Source organism: Plectropomus leopardus, chromosome 9, assembly GCF_026936395.1.
Source record: "Plectropomus leopardus strain MGB_pleo_1.0 chromosome 9, ASM2693639v1, whole genome shotgun sequence".
Lineage (NCBI taxonomy): Eukaryota > Metazoa > Chordata > Actinopteri > Perciformes > Serranidae > Plectropomus > Plectropomus leopardus.
Genome location: NC_142184.1, coordinates 23,068,734 through 23,089,386, shown reverse-complemented (window position 1 = coordinate 23,089,386; position 20,653 = coordinate 23,068,734). Strand labels below are relative to the sequence as shown.

Below are 20,653 nucleotides of genomic sequence, written 5' to 3'. Positions count from 1 at the left end.
CTCAACCTGAGCATGTTTGCATTTTTACAATAAATTAATAAATGCAGGGCAAGTTCAGCCAGCCTGGCGTATTCGTGGATTTGCATGTTTGTGTGTTATGCGAGTACCCTGCACGTGTTTGTCGCAACATGTTTTGTTGCAGGCACATGTGCACATTTACTATTTAACTGTACGTGGTACACTGTAATGATTAAGAGTTAAATTTGGTCTAAGTGGGATCATTATTTGGTGTCACTGGGCAAAAGTCCCATAATAAACTTTGACCATACTGTAACTTAAGTGGTCTGAAAGAACACTAGACTTCTGCACCTCCTCTTGGCTCTGTTTTCAGGCTTTAGAAAGTCTAGCCCGGGACAGGAGACATGAGCCAATCACAGATCATTTTGAGGAAAGGGGGTTCCCTACTGGCTGTCCTACAAATACAGAAGCCCATGCACATCCCTTCAGTTAAAACCTGATTCAATGTCGGAGAATCTTGATGATGCTATTCCAGCATTGGCAACATCTGCCTATGCTGCAAAGCAACCAAAAAAAGGAAGAGGGACTTATTCAAAAGAGAGTCTGACGACGAAAAAAAAAAGAAAACAAAAAAATGCAAATATTGGCAAAGTGTTTCAGAGATCGAGAAAAAATGTAATAATAGTTTAGCCTTCTGCTAACAGGCCGCACAAGTTCACGCCTATGTAGCTAACATTACCCCTGTAACACAGTATGTGCTCCGCCTCCGCCTGCTCCTACAGACCAACACCAGGCAGTGTCGGAGAGGGCACTTTTGAGATGAGAGTCCTTACAGATTACTAGTTATCACTGTAAAAATGTAATAAGTAATATGACTATTTCAATTACGTCATCAAAGTAATGTAATACATTACATTTGATTATTTTTATTACTTTTCTAAGAAATATTTTAAACTGGGCAATAAAGTTGAGAAATGTCCAGAAATAGGCTATGCCAAAAAAAGTCATTCCTGTATAACAAAAAGGTGTAATTTTACAGAATGAATGTTATCTTCCACATACAGACTTTTTACGTAAAATAATATATTCAGATTAAACTCCTTTGAAATCACCAACATTTTGATTCGTAACTGTAATTCAGTTCAGTAATTTAGTTATTTTTTTCTCAGTAATTGTAACTAATTACAATGAAATTTATTTTGCAAGTGGGCAGCAGCTCTGGAGACATGAACCCAACACATGAACCCAGCCAGCGCAAACGCCGGCTCTGGGGGACCACACAGCCCTAACTCCTCGATGGATAAACAAACTTTCTGTTGCTGCCTATACACAAGTTAGACCCTCCAGCCCACTGGGACACCAGGTGCTGGGTGGTTTGCACTGGTCGAATTGGAGCTGCTACAGCCACCCACTGAAGGTCCATCTGCGGAGCTGCTGCCCATTCTCCTCCTGGGGAAGCAGTCCACAGTGGCGGGAAACCAGCTTTTTCCAGCTGAAATTTTGGGATAACTGGGATCATTATATACGTGTGTGTGTGTGTGTGTGTGTGTGTGTGTGTGTGTGTGTGTGTGTGTGTGTGTGTGTGTGTGTGTGCTTGAGGGGTCAGTTGGGCAATTCAGCACTTTGAATCCATTTTAAAATCCCTTCACTCGGGTTCCATATGAGAAGAACTTTCACCAACTCTGATGCATCTCTGTTAAGTGCTGCATAATGCATTTATAAGAGCCACGTAAAAATCTATTATCTGTCACATCCAGTCTTATTAACACAATGCTCAGTGCACGCTAATGATCAGATTTTAATTATTGAAATCCAAGCCTTTCAAACTTCAAAGGTGCGCACGGTGTACTGTATGTTTAGAACAGAGAACATATACAGTTTGTCTGCGTCTACAGCGTCATGCAATATGCCAGTGTGTGTGTGTGTGTGTGTGTGTGTATGTGTGTGAAGGAGTGTACGTGCGTCTGTGGATGTTAAACTGTTTATCTGAGGTTTGTGAGGGTCTAGCAAAGACAGAAGAAGGGAGACAGAAAGCACAGCAGAGAGGAAAAGTGAGTCTCTCCTCCCCACGATTCCTCATGTGGCCCAACTTCCCTTTAAGCATCACAAACAAGCCTCAGGAGTGATGTCAAGGAGGGAGGGAGGGTGGTGGGGGGTGCTGAGCTGAGAGAGAAAGCTGAGCGCAAACACAACAGCAACAGGAACCAACTTGAGCCATCTAAATTATTCATACACCAGATGGATACGTTTCCCTAGGATTTCACACTAAAACACAGCTATTCAGCTTCCCAACGCGTTACTCTGTCTATTCCACGGACGGCGCCAGGAATCAAGATAACTATCACTTTATCTACATCGTTTCATGTCTGATTCATATCAACTTTGAAGAGTGGAAGCCCCTCGACACCGTGATCTCACGTTTGTTCTATTCCACAGGCACAATGAAGGGGGAACATGTTCTCTTTCCTCTATCTTCAAAGACGTAGGCACTGCTATGACCTTGTCTGAAGGATATTATACAAATCAGAGGGTCCTTAGAGACGCATGTCATGTATATCACTGACTACACCTCACCCGCGTGATGTGTGCTTGTAGGCAGCCCAAAGGTGCTTGGGTTGGGAAAAAAATAGCGTTAAATTGTAAATCTACCGTGATATTTATTAGCACTGTGCTGACACAACTCCTCAAAACAATATTAACCCTTTGAAACCTGAAGGGACATAACTTTCCATCTGCTGCTTTCAGATGCTTTTCAGAAGTATTTAAACCTTTGAACTTTAAACAAAAAGCTTAAATTCTTTCAAAAACATAGGGAAAAGGCAAAGAGCAACTTTGTAATAAATGTTCCACAAATTGCAATAAAATAGTACATTTAAAAAACTATTTACAAAAAGATAGGGGAAAAATGCCTTAGGAACAAAAAAGAAAAAAGCCAGTGAAAATATCTAGAAACAAAAGAAAAAATGCTTTTATTATTAAAATTACATATTTAAAATTATGTTACAAAAGTATTATAATCTTTTTTGCACTTTTCCCTAGTCATTTATATGTTTTGTTTTGGGTGTTTTTTTAACTTCCCTTTCCTTTTCTTCTCTTTTCTTTTCTTGCTAATTTTGGGTCATTTCTTGTCATTCTTCCCATATTTTTTTTAAAGAAATCAAGCAAATTTGCTCAAGTTTCACAGAGTTAAGTGATGCCTTACCTGAGCTTTAGCAGAAAACATTTAGACTTAAAAAATCCAACAGCATAGCCAAAATTTGAGTTCAGCAACAATTCATCCATGCAACACAAGCCATAATAGATGGGTGTTGATAGCGTATTGCCCTAGCTGGTCAATGGATAGATTATCTTTTTGCTCACTCCCATGAAAAAAATTCCAAAACTCTTTCACAAGACGCTAAATTCATAACATGTTGATGAAGCTAACAGTGCCAAGTGTTGATTCATTCATAAAAAAGATTTCTGGGTTTGGTCAGTTAAGAATTCTGCTTTCACATGCAATATGCTTATTCAAAAACATAAATATTGTGTTTACACTTTTCCTCCTGTCACAGCTATTAGTGGGCCGCAAACTAATCACAAATACCTGCCAACTAATCCTCCCTACAATAATTACTATGTGGTATGTGGCATTGCACTGCCCCTCTCCAGCTCCTGTCAAAAAAATCCAACTTTTAATACTAACTGTCCTGCCTCATTTCATAGAAAGTAACTTCCTGTGCTGAGACAAGAAGGTTGGGATGACCTCAGTCCCTGGGGTGCTCCTCTGCCGTACTCATCCATTTGTGGATGAAGATGACGACTTTTAAAAGGACAAGACATCATTAAGAGAATAAGTAGCCTTTCCAGTGGTCTTTTTGCACCCCCCCCCAGAAGTAATTCCGATGCATTTATACAGAACTGAAAGTGCTTGAGAGTGGGGGCCGGGGTGGGGATATGCGGTTTAATGGTCCAGTAATGTCTCAGCCAAAGCATAGTTGTCCTCCCAAGACGGTACAAAAACTAACACTCTGAGACTGACCAGTCTGACAATTTAAGAGGCAGTTATGTGATTTAAAAAAGGCAAGATAAGGCCCTATATTTAGTCAAATACAGCATTTTATACATAAAGTTGATGCAATATAAAGGCCAGAATGAATACACTTTTCACATTAGTGGCTATGATGACATGCACACCAATATTCTCCTATTACTGCGAATATAACAATATTCTGAATTTGATGTGGATCAAATATATAAAAAGCACATTTTGTGTAAGTATTCCAAATTAGGCCGCTTTCCAAATTTACCATTTTCAAACTAAGACATGAGGGATATGCTGGTATTATTCATATTTTACGAGGATTATTTGGACATGTTTGCCGCCAGTCCGGAATATGAGTCTCAACTTGTTTTTTTTTTACTGCTTTTTGTGACACACTGCTTCTTGTTTATTTACAGGCGGCTCTGTGCGTTGTCATGGATACGTTACACAAATTAACTTGCCAATAATTTGCATAGCTGTGGGATGCATGCAAAAGAAAATCCCATATTTCTATTCGGAGAAAGAAACACACTTGTTTTTATAAAGATTATGAAACACTTAGATATCAACAGGTTTTGGATATGCGCAAATATCACAGCTCCAACCCTTTCAAGAAGATGAAGGAAGGAAAGATTGAGTCCAACAACTCCTCCACTGGTGGAAACTGAAAAAATCCTACTTTGATGCAAAAAAGCAAAATGACAAGCGGCTACAGCTGTTCTACTTTTCCATATTTTGATGTGATAAGCATGTTAATAGGAATATGCACAGCTGCAAGTAAGTGGGGAGTGTTAGTGAAATTTTCATTTCCATTAGACATTTCAACAGTTTAATAGGAATATTGCCTGTTTCGGAATAAGGGCAAAAACTGGATTATTTAATGCATGTAAATGTACTCACTGAATGAATTCCATCAAAATACCATACGTCAGTGTTTGACACTGAAACCAGAAATAGCCAAATGACATTTATTTCAGTGGCATATGTTATACTGTCGATAGATAAGAGAAAGAGAAAAGGTCAATAAAAATAAGTCAGAGAACTCAGTATCAAGCGGAGAAGAAAAAGCCTTTTTCATCCCTCCTTATTTGACTCTCTTTCCTTCCTTCCCTTGCACCTTTCAGGTTACTATTACACACAAAGTGCTAAAAGTCTGACAAATGCAGCAGGCTTCCCCTATGCTTACACCACAGGCAGATGCAGGTGTGGCTTCGTATCAAAAAACCTGCCACCCTTTCCCTGCCACAGGATATCAGCACCTATAGTTTTGAAGCTCAGATCGATAAGCCAACTCAAATCAGTTTCATACGTAGTGAGGTTCTCCTAAATGTCACATGACGTACTGTATGAAAAAAGGCAAGACCTTCCCAATAAGTTTAAATAAACCCTGCAGGATAATGCTGGCTCTCCTGGGGGAACCAAAAGCTGATGGCTTTGAAACAGGAGGGAGGGTATTTTCAGCGGGGCTGCGCAGCACGAGAGATCCTGTATGTCTCACAGCTGAGCTTGTTTTATTGAAAGGTTGTTTGAAAGGCCCTGAACCCAAGACATCAGTGGTCATGTTTGTTTGGCTTAAAGAGGAGCAGCATTCAAAAGCTTCACTAAAAAGAACAGTTCGGATAGTCAGAATACAGGGAAGAAAATGAGATGGGTTCCTGCCCATAGCAACTTGGACACATGCGTGGGGAAGATATGAAGAAATTAATAAAATAGCCTCAATATAGCTTCAATTACAGCCTCCAACAAATGTGCACAGCACAAGCATAGCTGAACTGCACTGTGCAAATAAGTGCCAAAACCAGTGCTGTTATCAGGTAATGGAGTCAGAGGAAGAGAGAGGGCCTTTGTGAACTTGACACTCCCATTAGGCCCCTACTGGAAAGTGCAGTATTTGATCAGGAGATGGGAATTGAGCAAAAATGAACTGAAACTAGATCCCACATGACTTATTTTCCTGTTGGCTCTCAGCTTTAGGTGTCACTCAGACTTAATAAAGCTCTCCGATTTTCATTTTATCACAGAAAAGACTGAGCAAAAATAAAATCAGTCGGTTTTGCCTTAATGGAGCAAAGTAATGGCGAGGTGAAACTGACACAACACATTTTGTCCATAGTAATACTATCAAAATGAAAGCATATTCACTTCTGGAGTTTTCCAGGAATCAATTCAAACTGAATACTGGTCTTTTTCACAGTCTTTATTTCATAATGGTTCCAACAAATACAGCACTTTGGCAATAGCCTGTCACCTCGGGTGATACCAACACAGCTATTTCACCCTATAGAGTTACAGTATTCTCCAGCCCACACTGAACCTCCTCCACCAACCTATAACTCTTATTTTATTTCCGCACTTTATACATTAGAGGTACATTACACCCATCCCAGTAGATAGGATGAGTCCACTTTTACACCCAGGTGTTACATTGCAAGGTTAGGTCATTCGGATGGCTATGACCTTTGATGGCTCCGTCTTCGATGAAAATGATCTGGTGATCTCTGCATTGACATGCACACAGATGCCCTTGTGCTGTACATTCACACTGTGATGATAAGGCCACAGCAATTCACTCGGGGGACATTATGGAAATATTCATTTGGGAATTATGAATTATAATTAGAACGCAAGGCCACACTTGCCCATCATACGTATGGTTGGGTTTACATGGTTTCTCAGTGACAGGGCTTAAAAGCAGTCTTTACAAGATTTTCTTGCATCTTTTCCTAGACTTTTCTTTAGCGGAGTGTATGGCTGGTATGTTTATCATTCCAGTCTTCTTTAGAGAATGTTTTGCTTTTAAAGAAGTAATTAGATCAAGTAAAGTGAGAGGAAAAATCCAACACTGAGTCCCAAGTGTTCTGGTACGCGATTAATTATTCTGAGGAAGACAGATGTTAAATTGTGTATGCCCATCAGCGCTAAGACTTTCTGAAGATTTATCATTCATGTAAATCATGAATAAAATATTTCCTTGTTGAGAGAAAATGCTACATCTGTTGGTGCATCATTTACTCCCGACTGCATGAAAATAAGCACACAAATCTGACCTATTAAAGCCTGTTTTAGAAACAGGGTGGGCATACAGTGTGAATTTCACAAGTATATGAGATTTGTATAGAACTGGATACAATAACTTCAGAGAGATTAAAAATTTTGTTTTCTATATATTTGATAAATTGGTTCATTCTCTCAACTTTATAAACTGCTCTTAGACTACAGAGTATCACTGATCTGGGAGTACCACGAAGGACTATTTTCATTGCAGATTAATCTGTTGATTATTTTCTCCATTAATCGATTGGATGTTTGGCCTATAAAAATAGTCAGAAAATGTTGAAATATGTTGATCTGTGTTTCCCAAAGACCAGCATGACATACTAAAATGTTCAGTTTACGGTTATATGAGTAAATGAGTACAGAAACCATAAACTATCAACATTAAAGAAGCTGCAATCAGATGATTTGGATTATTTTGTTGCAGCTTTAATTGAAAACTATAGAATTCTTGTCTTAATTCATAATTAACAACCAACATTTTTTTCAAATGGAAGTCTCTGAAGTAAAACCACATCAAATGGGGGTCCATGAACTAATGTCTATCTATTCAGGATTCCTTGACATGAAAAATGTTGAGAACCACTGTCATAAAGGAGTGAAGAAAGCAGAAAATATTCACACTTAAGAAGCTTGAATCAAAGAATTTTGACTTTTTTCTTTAAATTTTACACTGAAATTAGTTGGAGATTAATCTAAGCTTTATTCTTTCCTTCAAAATGCAACTAAATTAACTGTATTTCATGCATACGAAACACATGTGTGCCTCTGTTTTCCCCAGATGTATGAATAAATAAGTAAAAACAGTCAAGCGAGTGTGAGAGTGTCATGGGGATCACGGACGAGGCAATGGTGGTGGCGGAGGTCGAGCCACAAGCCACCGGGACGGTAGCGTCTCCAATCGCCCCTGGCGACCATCACGTTGCCATGCTCCGGAACAGACAGGCCTGCTCGCACAACAGATGGAACTAATGATGCGAAACAAAAGAGATCATTTCACCGTGGTCCTCTAGGAAGCCACAAAGAGAGGCTTGGAAGTTTGAATGATGGGACCAGGGGACTTGCATGGGGTTAGATATGGGTAGCCTTTTTTTTTCCTGGAGGTGCTCAGATGAATAGGAAAAAAAGGCCTTTGATGTTTCTTACAGAAAGTGGCACATTAAAAAGGCAAGTGTGAAGAAAAAAAATGACAGAACTGATAATCAAGCTTAAACTTTTGCTGAGGATCCTGTCTAGAGATGGGATTTGTTTCTGATTTTATAGACTTAGGGGTTCCTGATAAATATCCAGTCACATATGGGTCATTAAAAATGATGAACTGCTAGTTTCGCAACTACAGTTTCACAATTGTCTTGATCAAGTGCTGACAATAGCCCTCTGTTTACACTCTAACATGTTTTATTATTAAAACATCTACCAACCAATTTTACAAATAACCCCAACAATAACAAAAAACAGTAATTACAGTCAATTATTCACTACTGTGGTTGGATCATTTCATCAGTTTGACAGCTAAGCCTTGGTATATAATTTATCTCATCACACAGAATGATTAGCTAAGAAAAATAATTTCTCTACCAAAGTTTAAGGAAAATTTACACAAGACCCTAATGTCAAAACAGCCTGGTGGGCAAAGTTGTAAAACATCTTATAAAGTACAGCTTTGTGTGTGTGCACCATCCATTTTTTACACTGTCTTAGATAACAGTTGTAAACAAACTGCTATGTCCTGAACTGACAAAAACAAATCAAATTTGAGCTGAGGACATTTGCATATCCTGAGGGACAGGATTAGATTTAGAGGTCATCTGTTACAAGCCAGTCCTCAGCAGACGCCAATGTAATGTTTCTATGTCAAGTGCTTTCAATCGAAGCCTATGTGAGCACCAGTCTGTTTTCCGAGTAAGACAGTCAGAGAGCGGGAGCACAGCTCTTTTAATACAGTATGTGAACTGAGAGAAGCCAAACACCTTGGGATGGGATTTAACCAGGATGGAGAGGAGAGGAGCCCAATCCATGCCCATCCACACATGGAAGGGATCACTGGGAAAAGTTCAGTGCCGACACTGACACAAACAGCGGAGCAAGGCCTGTATTAGAGTCAGGTTAGCTAAGATAACACTATCAGCCTGATCCCCATGGGTACCAAATGCCGGGCCTTGCTGGCAAATAAAGCTACAGTGTCTTGACTCCTTGGCACATTAGCTCTGATTACAATGACCTTCATTATATCAGCTACCCTTATTACAACACGTAGAAGGCGTCTCTCCCCTGGGCAAAGCACAGTGGGGGAAAGAGTAAAGGAAAGCGGTGAGATTCACTAGTAAGGCTTGAGCTGTGAAAACCAGTGCTAAGACCTGTACTAATGTAATGTATGTGCAATTAGCACTTGTGAAAACACTTAATATGCTGACTAGTCAGTTCACATGAAGTGAGTTTGTAGGTGTACTGTTAAATTCAGATATAACTATTTGGGGAGGGTTAATTTGGCTTTTTAATAAAAAACAGTTTACAGTGCTCTAGTGTTGATGTAAATTTTTATTGATACATACCAATTTTGAATATTTGAAAGGCTTTCAAAGTTCATTTGCCGTGGTATAGAAATATCAGTACCTGCTGTAGTTCCTAAATCTCTCAAACTGTTAATAGGAGTGTCAGTGAGGGATGCACAATATATGATTTTTTGCAGATATCCAATATGCTGATATGCTGATACATGACAACTTATTTGACCAAAAACCAATACCAACATCGATATATCCACTTTTTTCCCACCTAATTTTAGCAATCATCAAGTCTCTTCTGTATTTAAATTAACATCATATTATGCATACTCTTTATCATCACAATGTAATATTGTATCAATTCTTTGCACAATGATAGGATATTTGCTGATATCACTAAGTGTGCCATGATATGACTTTGATTCGATTCAATTGAGGAGTGTGCAATCAATACAAGACAGCATCTGTTAATATCCTCATTGTCTTGATTACCGATATCTGCCATGTATTAAGCTACTAGCACTGCTTGAATATTTAGGAAAGAGGTGTAATTGAATGGAAACAGTGGCACAGACTTGCCATGGGAATTCTTATATAAAGTTGTATCTTTAAGATGACAATATGTATCATTGTTTTCCCTTTGTATCAATAATACCGGATTGTTGATCATTGAATCAATATATCTGTCCAGACTGATGTATCATTAATTATTAACATTTACTCCAGTCATTCTGCTGTTCTCTGCTAATAACAAAAAAAGAAAAGTTTCATTTTCATGTACAACCATGTTACATTTATGTTTTTTCTTTTTTTTTTTTTTTAATTTCTTGGCCCTGAAATCTCAAATTTCTCCCTAGTATCAAAAATGATATTGAATATCAAAATTTCAGAAATTCCAGTTTAATGAAAACACTACAGTCTTCGGAGACCACTCCGAGGTGACAGTATGTGATATATGAGGATTTGTTTCGATCTATCAAGGTTTTTAAGAAAAGCAGTTTTGTAGAAACAGTAATTAAAGCCAAGTTATTGAAACCAAAAATACAACATACTGCAGCTTTCCACGGCAAATATTACCTCACTTAAATTTTAATGTCTTTCTAATCCTTAGAATAGAATATCCTGAAACAACCCCAAATATTTTGATTTAATACAATTTCTTATGGATTTCATTACAAAATAACATGCTTGACTATTCGAGAATTAACCATTCCACATCCTGTGTGCACAGGCGAGCCCTATTTAATATGTAACAATGTCGTTAACCTCAATTTCCTTCCCAGTCTGCCCCTCCACAGGCCACATTGTTAGCTTGAGCGAGCTCTTGGCACACGTTACCGCCGTGGTGGTGACTCTCATTCAGTCTGACCACCCTGCAAGCAGGGGGATTCTCTCCCACAGCCTTGCTCATCCCTCCTTCAGGCCCCTGCTGTGCATCTCACCCTCCCTTTTTGCTGGCAGGTGACTCAAAATAACAGACGTTGCCCTGAGAGAGCCGCTTCATCGCATTCACTTAGCGCTGCCAACACACCCCAACACGGGATGAGCTGAACTGTGGGGGTTCTGAGGACCATCCCCTCAGCCAGCAGGAGGGCGTTATGTTTGTTTTTGTGCTGAGATCCAGAGACTACGAGGAGTAGTGTTGGGAGGAGGGGGCTGTGGGGGGGGGGCAAATCAGCTTGTTTTGGATTAAGAGCAAATCAAGAGATTTCAAGAATTACAAGATGTGCCTAAACAGCAAGTTGAAAACAAGAACACCTGTAGGAGGCACAGCTTAACAACCAGGGAGTGACACACACAGTATCACTCTCACCCTGTCATTCACACATTTGTCAAAGTATAATTCCTGAGGAAGAATAGAAGATACAATAGAAATATAGCCAAGAGTGCACTTAACAGAATAAGAGTTTAAGCCATGGTGATCCCCTATGACAGTATGTTAAAAAAAGCAAATAAAATTGTAACTTAATTATAGATTTATAATGAGCCACTGCACCACTGCCAAAAACAAGTCCCATACCAAGGCAAACAGGCACCTGCTGAATGCTCTCTGCTCGTGGGTTTTCATAGCTTAATTAATCTAGGCCTTGGGGTATCATGACTCGTGTGTGCTGCTTGCGTGCATGTTTGAGACAATTAAGTTGTTCCTCGAAACAGAGGTGCAACTTCAACATGGAGCAGAGACACCAATACTGCACATTACAAGCCGTTTTTTGTGTTTTGTGAAAGTAAAGTCAGTGATCCAGTGATTTGTTTCCCACTGATGGAAACTGTTTCAAGAACAGTCTCAACAAAATGCTTTTCTCATACAACTTCATTACAAATCACTTAGTTTGACCTCAATGATGGAAAACCAATCCGACCCAATTCATACTTGAAATGTTTTTTTTCTCTTACCTTTCTCTGTTGATTACATGTACAGCAAATATTGAGTGACGAGAATAAAGTTTGAGACTCACCTTTTCCTGTTGAACAGTCTATGCCGGTGAATTCGGGTGAATCTGATTTCTGTAGAAAAGCATAAAACAGCTGTTTACCATCACATGTAGTTTCTTTGAACAGAGAGATTTAAAAAACTTGATCATGTGAGAACCTCTCGGGTGCAAACATATTGATGTAAAAGGTTAGAGTCTGACAGTGGAACACCAAGGATCCTGACCCTGTCTTTCATCCAGGTGTGACCAAGGGGAGCATTTTCCATTTTTGGCCACAGTTGGCTGAAGAAAAAGAATGGGGGCTTGTTCTGTTAAGGTCAATCAAATTAAATATAGCAACTTTAAAAAGGTGCTCTAATGTGTTTCTTGAAATTAAAATGATTTTTCCTATAAACCCAATTTTTCCTGTTGCTGGTCAACAAGTTGAGTTAAGGAAAAACTGAAACAATGCAGCTTCAGTATGATAAAAAAAAAAAATCCCTACTCGAACAAAAATGGTGAGCACAGTGTTTGTATTCTTACTTAAAAATATAAATGAATGTGGAAATGATTTATTGGTGTAAAATACAACGGAAATAATTGGTGTCCAAAATGAATTAGGAAAAAAGTATAAAGTTCTAGTGACTGCTAATTACCAGTTTGAATGAGTCTGATAACTAAAGAGAAAAGGTATTAAATGCAATAATTATTACTATTGCTAATTACATTTCCAATTATGTCACTAATGAGAAGGCTTAATTATCAGCACATTGGATAAATAAGACTTTTGCTTTCTACCGTTTGTGATGGAGGCAGTGATGTGGTTACGACATCAAGGGCGAGCCATCTGACCAAAAACAAATCAGATAAAGCTGTAAACAGCAGCAAAGTGTCCTAAAAATGATAAAACATATATAATGCAAACTATATAATTGATGACATTGGCCATGCTGCTTGCCCTCTGTAAAACAATCTGTTTTCATAGTTATTATAGTTGGGACTCCTAAGAATTGCCTTCATTAGTAGTTGTGATGCAATTTTGCAACAAATGTATTAATTCACTGTTTTTTTAGAAAGTTTACTTGCTGCCTTATGAGCATCAACAAAATCTAATCTTTATTTGAAATTGCAATAACAGATCTTTTAATTGTCCAAGATTTAAGAGAAAGAGACACTGTCAGGCAGACAGGTAAAAAATACTATTAAAGTGTTACTTCAACTTGTTCAAAATATGTACTCAATAAGGTCTGGGGTGTACGAATGTACCAAAAAAGGCAAAGTTCTTCCCTGTAAAAAGTTATGGGTCTCCGTCATAGATTCATTAGAGAACTGGATATGGTGCCACTGCTTAGCCTTGCTTTCAAGGGTGCATTTGTAGATTTAATATGACGCTCTACACTAAAATGAGAGAGCTGTTGTTCGAAGAAATGAAACGCTCTATTTCTATATGAATTAATGAACGGTGTAGTTATTATACATTAACTGCATTCAGCGCTCTGCTGCTCCTTCTTCCCAGACAGAGTGCCAGAGTACACTCTGGCACTCCATGAGTGCCAGAGTGTACTCTGGATAACTGAACGGTTCACTCCAACAATGCTCTGAAGTTACAAACAGTCCAGATTGTCCCAGAGTGCACTCCAGCACTAAGAGTGAGTACTCTTAGTGCTCACTCTTTTGCCAAGGGGCCAGTCACCATATTGCAAAAAAATTTCCCTTATAAAATGGACATCTGTTAAACTGTTGACAGGACACCTCGAACTGTAAACAAGGCCAATTATGACTCTTCCCGTTATGAATTTTTGATCTCAGAAGGTTTCATATCTGGAAAACTTTCCTTTAGCCAAAAAAAGCAATCTAAAAACCCATGATGTCATCACAATGTAAAGTCTATGGGCCTTGTGGGAAGAAACACTGTTGCGCATATTCAGTGGACTGCATACCCAAGAAGTAAACCAAAAAGCTAGAAACTTTTTTGGTGTATGCGCCAAGAAAGCAGTTCTCAAAGATGCCATCTTGTAAGAAAGTTTAATATTCAGTAAGTTATAATATGAAAAATTTTCTTAAAAGTGTGTTTGGCAGAAGCCAGACGGTACTCTAGAGTTCAGTTATTGCCTTCTTTGGACAGCACATGATGCACGGATCCATGTAGCACATCTGAATCTGTCAGCTGCTTGATGACTGCCAGAGAACTGCTATGAGACACAATCATAACACCCCTTCTCACTGATCCCCAAACAGCCCACCTGCGACCCTCCTCCACAGGGCAAACTGCACCCCACGTAGTTGTCATAATATTGCTGTATCACACTCTGAGAGTCTCAAAATGCTGTTGATATTTCTCACATTCCTTAAGGGCGTTGCTGTACCTTTAGGAGAGCGGAAGTGTTGCAGAGGACCGTGTCTGAGTGCCAAGTAAATGCACGACGGATTAGAGTCATATCTTCCACATGGCTGCTTCCTAATCCTACCATCTGAGGTAAACACAGGACCAGGTGAGGCAACACGCCTGTCTGAGACACCTCTGGAACACAAAGGGATCTCCTCCTCATCACGGGACTGCTGCTTCCGACTATCATGGAACTTGTTCACAGTGGATTCCAGTAATAATTGGGACATATTTGTTTTTTGGTCTGTGGCTAATTCATCAAATGACTTAGTCAGTCTATTCTTTAAAAAGCTTTTTACATTTGTTGTTCTGTGTACACACTGTTGAGAAAAATCATTCCAAGAATAAAAATATCTGCCAGGAGAAGTGATTTTACTTTACCAGGAGCATCAAAAGAAATATGTAATAAACAGAAGAGCTGGGTGGTGACCACAAGTAGCGATAGCCACAGTGGCTCAACCTAAAAAGAGGAAATAGAATATCCAATATCCACTGTTAATATTAAAAACATATCTTGGAGAGGGACACAACAGCACACACAATGACTGCTTGGAACCCAGACAAAAAAAGCATTTCTTTTTGACTAAATGTTAAGATTTATTTGATAATAAGCATCGTTACCCTTTTCTTGCTATACATGCAGTCAGTTTTAAGATCAGGACCTGAACGCCCAGATCAGCTCTTTGTGTTTGAAAAACTGAGCAATAAGGTGATACTTCTGTGTGTGTGTCACTGCCAAAGAATGCTGCCAACTTTAGTTTCAAAGTCTCTCCCTCTCACCTCAGAGGCAGGACAAGAAGAGGGAAAAAAACAAACTGTAAAGGAACATTCAATGCCTGTTAAAAGGCATTGGGCTGATACTTCAAAAATATCTACATCATTACGCAAAAACAGGTTTCGATATGTTATGGCATGAATGTTTTTCATCACACATGACCTCACGAGCTGAAAAAATGCACACACCCATGGAACAGGTATTTAAGGTAAAACGAAAAAAACATAACAAGCTTCAGGAAGATGGGTATTTCATAAGTAAATGGGATATGTACTTTCTGGTATTTTCCATTACCGTGATGACTTTTTCTGCGATAGGAAAGCACAAATGAGTATGCAGTACTACACGTTTTACACAATGCATTCATCAGGTTTTCTGGGGTTTTTTTGTAGACCTTTTGCTGTATCTATAGTACCTAGAACATTTATATTTACAACAGACTTCACAGACTTCTGCATTTGTAAAATTAGTTTTAAGTATATTCTCTCTTCCTGTTTAACAGTTGTTTTTACAAGGTGAAATTGTAATTTCCACAGTCCACTCAAAAACAATGTTTAAATAAAAAAATAGGTACACTAAAGTACACAGTAATACTATAAACACAACCTAAAGCCAAGCCACTTGTGAAAGCCTTGTCAGAACATGTGAATGAGGGAAGGTACTGAAAACGTGCATATTTTGATTCTGGTGATAAAACAGCAATCACGAGAGCTGAAATGTGTTAACTGTTCAGTGACTGTAAATGTTGCTCCCCTGTGAAGCTGTTTGATTAGGTGGTGTTTCAAAGCATCTGTTTAGTGATGAAAACAGAAAAGTTTCACTAGGATTTTCCTAAAACACAATATACAAACTTATAAAAGAATATATCCCTGTCATCCCAGTTGTGGCTTTATAAAAAAGATAGCGACCAAGTGCCAGACCATAAGCAGCAGGCATCCAAAAGACAAAGCCCAGAAAAAATGCAAATATAGAATGGCAAAATGCCAAACACAAGGGAATCTGGGGTTAGCTATTCTTTTACTTTCACATTTATGTTTACAAACAGTAAAGGATAATACTGCATTGTATACTTTTAAACACAAGACATACAAAATGTGGAAATCTTTCCACAATTGACAGTTGGTGCTTAATTTGTGGCAAATCAATTTTCTTAAGCTTAGGGCGAGAATCAAGTGTTTCACGTCTTTGGAATTCATTATTTCAAGTCAGTAAATTTACAAATAATGCTAAAACAGATTTTTAAAAATAGGTTTTAAGCTCTTTGCAAAACTGCTCAATCCACAAAGCTTGTGCATGACAGAAAGAGAAAATCTGAACCTGAATGGTGAGATTTTATGAGGTCATGTTACCAACAGTTGCCCTTAGGCATTGGTATGAGATAAATATACTGTGCAATATACACACACCTTTGTCACGCAATGTGACTCCAGCAGATAACTTGATGTGTAGCTGGCCAAACTTATTTTTTTTATATGTGCTTTATTTCACCTGCTTTTAAGATTCTTGTTTACTGAATACTGATGTGAATCACTATTCATATTAGAATTAAGAATGTTAAATATACAGGTTTCCTTCAAGAACACATAATCTATATACTTTTTGGAAGGGTTTTCAGGGTTGTTACGTTAAAAGGGTCATTATATAAAAACACCATGTGCCTACACCACACTGCATGCATAATCACTTCATACTTCACCATTTCATTCATTTATTTTAAACTGATTTCCAACCAACTTACAATTGTTATTTGTTAGTTGTAGTTGTGTGAGTATGTAAAGGGAAAGGAAGAACCCTGGCAGGCCTTTTCTTTCTAAACTCTCAGTACATTTTAGTTCAAATCAGGACAGTTTTGACTTAGTCCCACATATTAGTTTGTTAAAGTTTCACTCTGAACTGTGAGTTTAAATGATGGCTTTTGGCTGCTCACTCCATTGTGTTGGAAATTTAGAATAAACATTTACATGGCCAAACTGTATTTTTAAGGTGCTGCAGAGGTCCAAGTTTATACTGCTATCACATTTTCAAGATAAAAATGCTGTTTTTTAAAAGTATTTTAGATCAATCAGAACCAGAGATATCCTGATTATTTATTTTGTGCATTCTTTTTTCTTGTCAAAATCTGATGCCTGGATTACCCAAAATGCAGCTCAACCACCGACAGTTCAGTCTGAGATTCGTTTGTGCTATGCTAGCAGCAGGTAATGTGTGTAAGTGCTCATATGATGAGCATATTGATGGGCAGCAAACAAGTAGCTGAGGAAATGGTTTTCAGTTCTTTGGATGTTTTAATACCCTTTTTCTTCAGTGAAACTTGCTCCCCATTAAGGATCTATTGTAACTGATATGAATACAAGCTGACCACCAATGCTCTCTCAATGAGGTTAAACAAAACCTTTTTTACAGCAGCCTTTAATCACAATCAGAATCAGAATCAGAAAAAGATTTATTGCCAGGTATAGTTAACACAATACGAGGAATTTGTTCTGGTGGGTTGGTGAAACATAAATATAGAAAAAAAGAAAACAGATAAAATAGAAGATACAAATATAAAATATAAAAGTACGAGTCATGAGGCTGGTTATGTGAGACTCCAAAGACAGATTTTGGGTGGAGTATCACTTTAATTGCATCTAGGTACCAAGCCAATTCTAAAACGCTATTTTAAACTCAGGTTATTGACTATACAACAGGGAGTGGCTTTTTTACATTGTGCCTTGCAGAGCATGGCTCCAAGTATTTCATGTTTCAATGAACAATGTTGCCCAGGACAGCTATGTTCACTTCACCAGGCTTAGATTTAGCTGTGTGCCTTTATAAGGCTAAATCTCAACACCGTTATCATCAAAATTCAATCCACTTCCACAAAAAAAAAACAAAAAAAAAACAGCCATGTAGGTTTTCTGGGCATATATCTTGTTACAATCAATAATTTCATTTATTCTTAAGGCCCAGACACACCAAAAAGACATCAAAGAACTAGCAGCAATGAAAGACGACTGTTGCGTCACCTCATGTCACCAGTGTCTCGGCCAACAAGTTCGACATGAACACACCGCAAAGACTACAACTGACAACCAGACAGCAAGCATGTTCTGCTCCTGCTTGAGAGGAAAACTCTCTTTACCAGCAGACAGCAGCAGTCATGGGAAGACGGAATCATCATGGTGCTAGTTAGCCAGTTAGCCAGTTAGCACATGAGCAACAAAATCCAATATTCAAAGAGTAAAGCATATTTACTGTGCGCAAGTAAACAAAAACACAAACCATCAAGTTTCTGCTGAAGAGCACACTGGCTAAACAAAAAGAGTCCTACCTAATGAAACAAGTTTATTCATTCTCACTTTAGTTTCACCTCTTCTACGCTGAGCTGGTGTGTCAGGGCCTTTAGTTGGTAATTATGACAAGGGCAAATAAGGAGGAAGGCAGACGACCAAGTCCATGTAGGGAGGAGGTCAGGGTGGATGGTTGGATGGTCAAACAAACACATGGACTTTTGCTCGGGACACCAATGTGCCCCATGTGAAACCATAAGTCAACGTTAACTTAATTAAAGTACATCCCGTACTTACCTAATGACACTAAAGTATTTAAGTTCTACACCTTGCTTATTGTAATGTAACATCCATTGTCATTTAAATAATGAAACAAAAACACTTATTGAAACCCAAACTGCGATCCTTTTCCAAAACCAACTTGTTTTGTTGCCTTGCCCTAAGCATGCAGTTTTTGGTGCATATCTGTGACTGTTTCACAGCATTGACCACATGTTTAAAACTGCTGCTTTTGTTTTGCGAGTCATTAATAAACAACCTATCCTGTCATGTAGGTATGAGAATGTCTTGCCAAAATCATGTAATAGTAATATAGGTGTCCCAAGTACTTCAGATGAACCCCCTTCTCAAATCAGTCTCAATATCTTTATATCCGAATACAATGACTATGTTCTCACACATGCCTGGACACACCAGGTTTATGGTGGGAAATCACTTAAGGATTCATATTAACTGCTCTAAATGAACAAGAGCAAACTCCCATTTCATCTTCATACAGCACTGAAATATACAAAGTCATAGCCATGTTTGTTTGCCTTAGGGAGATATATTTTGGGGCTGAAAGCATTGGGTATGATTAGTAGTGCTAAAGCATATAGAAACAGTTTAGAAATTCCATCAAGCACACCCAATCTGTTGATTGGTTGCTTGAATTGGTGTGACTGTTGAGTCCTACCAATTTAAAGAGATTGTGCGAGTCTAGAGTGTGTAGAGTGTGGACATGTTGATTATGTATGCTAGGAGTGGTTCAGTCTTTTATTGGAAAATTTACACCCGTGCAGTGATTTATATAAATCAGTAGTGCCCACAAAGCAGTAAAACTCTAATTGTTTCTTCCATTTTGAAAGTCTAGCGTCCATTAAGGATGCAGTGAGTAATAAAAAGGACTTTTAATCAATCCTCTCTTGTTGATGAGTTGATGTGTGAATGGGCTATCCTACCTGACAGTGCTACCATATGTTGATTTCTTTTTCTAATAGCCAACAAAGAGATAGAGGGAGCTTATTTCACTGTAGGTGAATGCATTTACCATATAACTTAATCAAAAAGAAAGAGGCTAATTTGTTTTTTCTGGTCTTTTGACCTGCCTTTTTATATGACAACCCTTGCTAAATAAAAAAAAAATGTCTTTTTGTGCTATAGTCCAGCTCTTTGTCACAATTCACTGAAAAGTACCGTAGGATTCTGATATTCAGTACAATCCAAATCCCAATGAATGAGCCAAATGAATACAACCTCTCTCATCTTGTCACTAATAGTACCTCTTATAATATTATAAAGCAGTTTTAAAGCAAGTGCAGTAGCATGCCACGTTTCTCCCTTTTGCCCACACTGCAGTCTCTGTAGTGACCCTTTCATTGTCAGATTAGACTGGCCGACCCCTCCTCGACCGGCTGGCATGGCCACAGTAAATCCTAGAGACTGCTCATGCTAGGGACCTCGGGTAATTAATAAAATCCCCATTACATGCCTTGTGCCCGTTGTTTGCTATTTCAACACCCCATTTGTGCCACGATTACAGTCATTATCAGTCACCGCCATTAATTCTCTACCCGATGCCAGAACTGCATACTAATAAATTGGGCTCTAAAATTTTTTTACCTTTCAAGGAGTTGGTGTTGGAGCTGGGCCAGGAAGTGCCACTCCAGATTAGGAGTCATCTGGTGACTCGGAAAGAGCCCTTTCAATAGAAGGCTGCTGCATCTTTGGAGATAGTTCAAATTTCCCCTTTGATTATTTTCCTTTCCCCTCCAAAATGAATCTTTATTAAGCTTAAATCCTGAATAAAATGAAATTAGCAGACTGCAAAATATTGCTTTCTTTTCTGACTCTATTCCCCTGTGCACACATGCAAATTATAATGCTTATTTATGTAAATGAGGTGTCGTCTTTAATTAGTTTTGCTTGAGGGCATTAAAATACATGTATTCTTTCCCCAAAAATGATTTGTTTTGTTGCTCTGTTCAGTTTAAGTTCAAAATGAATG

The 20,653-nt window shown here is 38.4% G+C and overlaps 1 protein-coding gene across 2 annotated transcripts in view; it reads right to left on the bottom strand.

Moving 5' to 3' along the window:
• Positions 1-20,653, bottom strand: part of casz1 (castor zinc finger 1) — a 191,830-nt gene that overhangs the window by 141,375 nt on the left and 29,802 nt on the right. For both annotated transcript variants that reach the window (XM_088082271.1, XM_088082272.1), the window contains exon 3: positions 12,000-12,048. The gene's annotated coding sequence lies outside the window, so the exon portion shown is untranslated. The remainder of the gene's footprint in view (positions 1-11,999; positions 12,049-20,653) is intronic.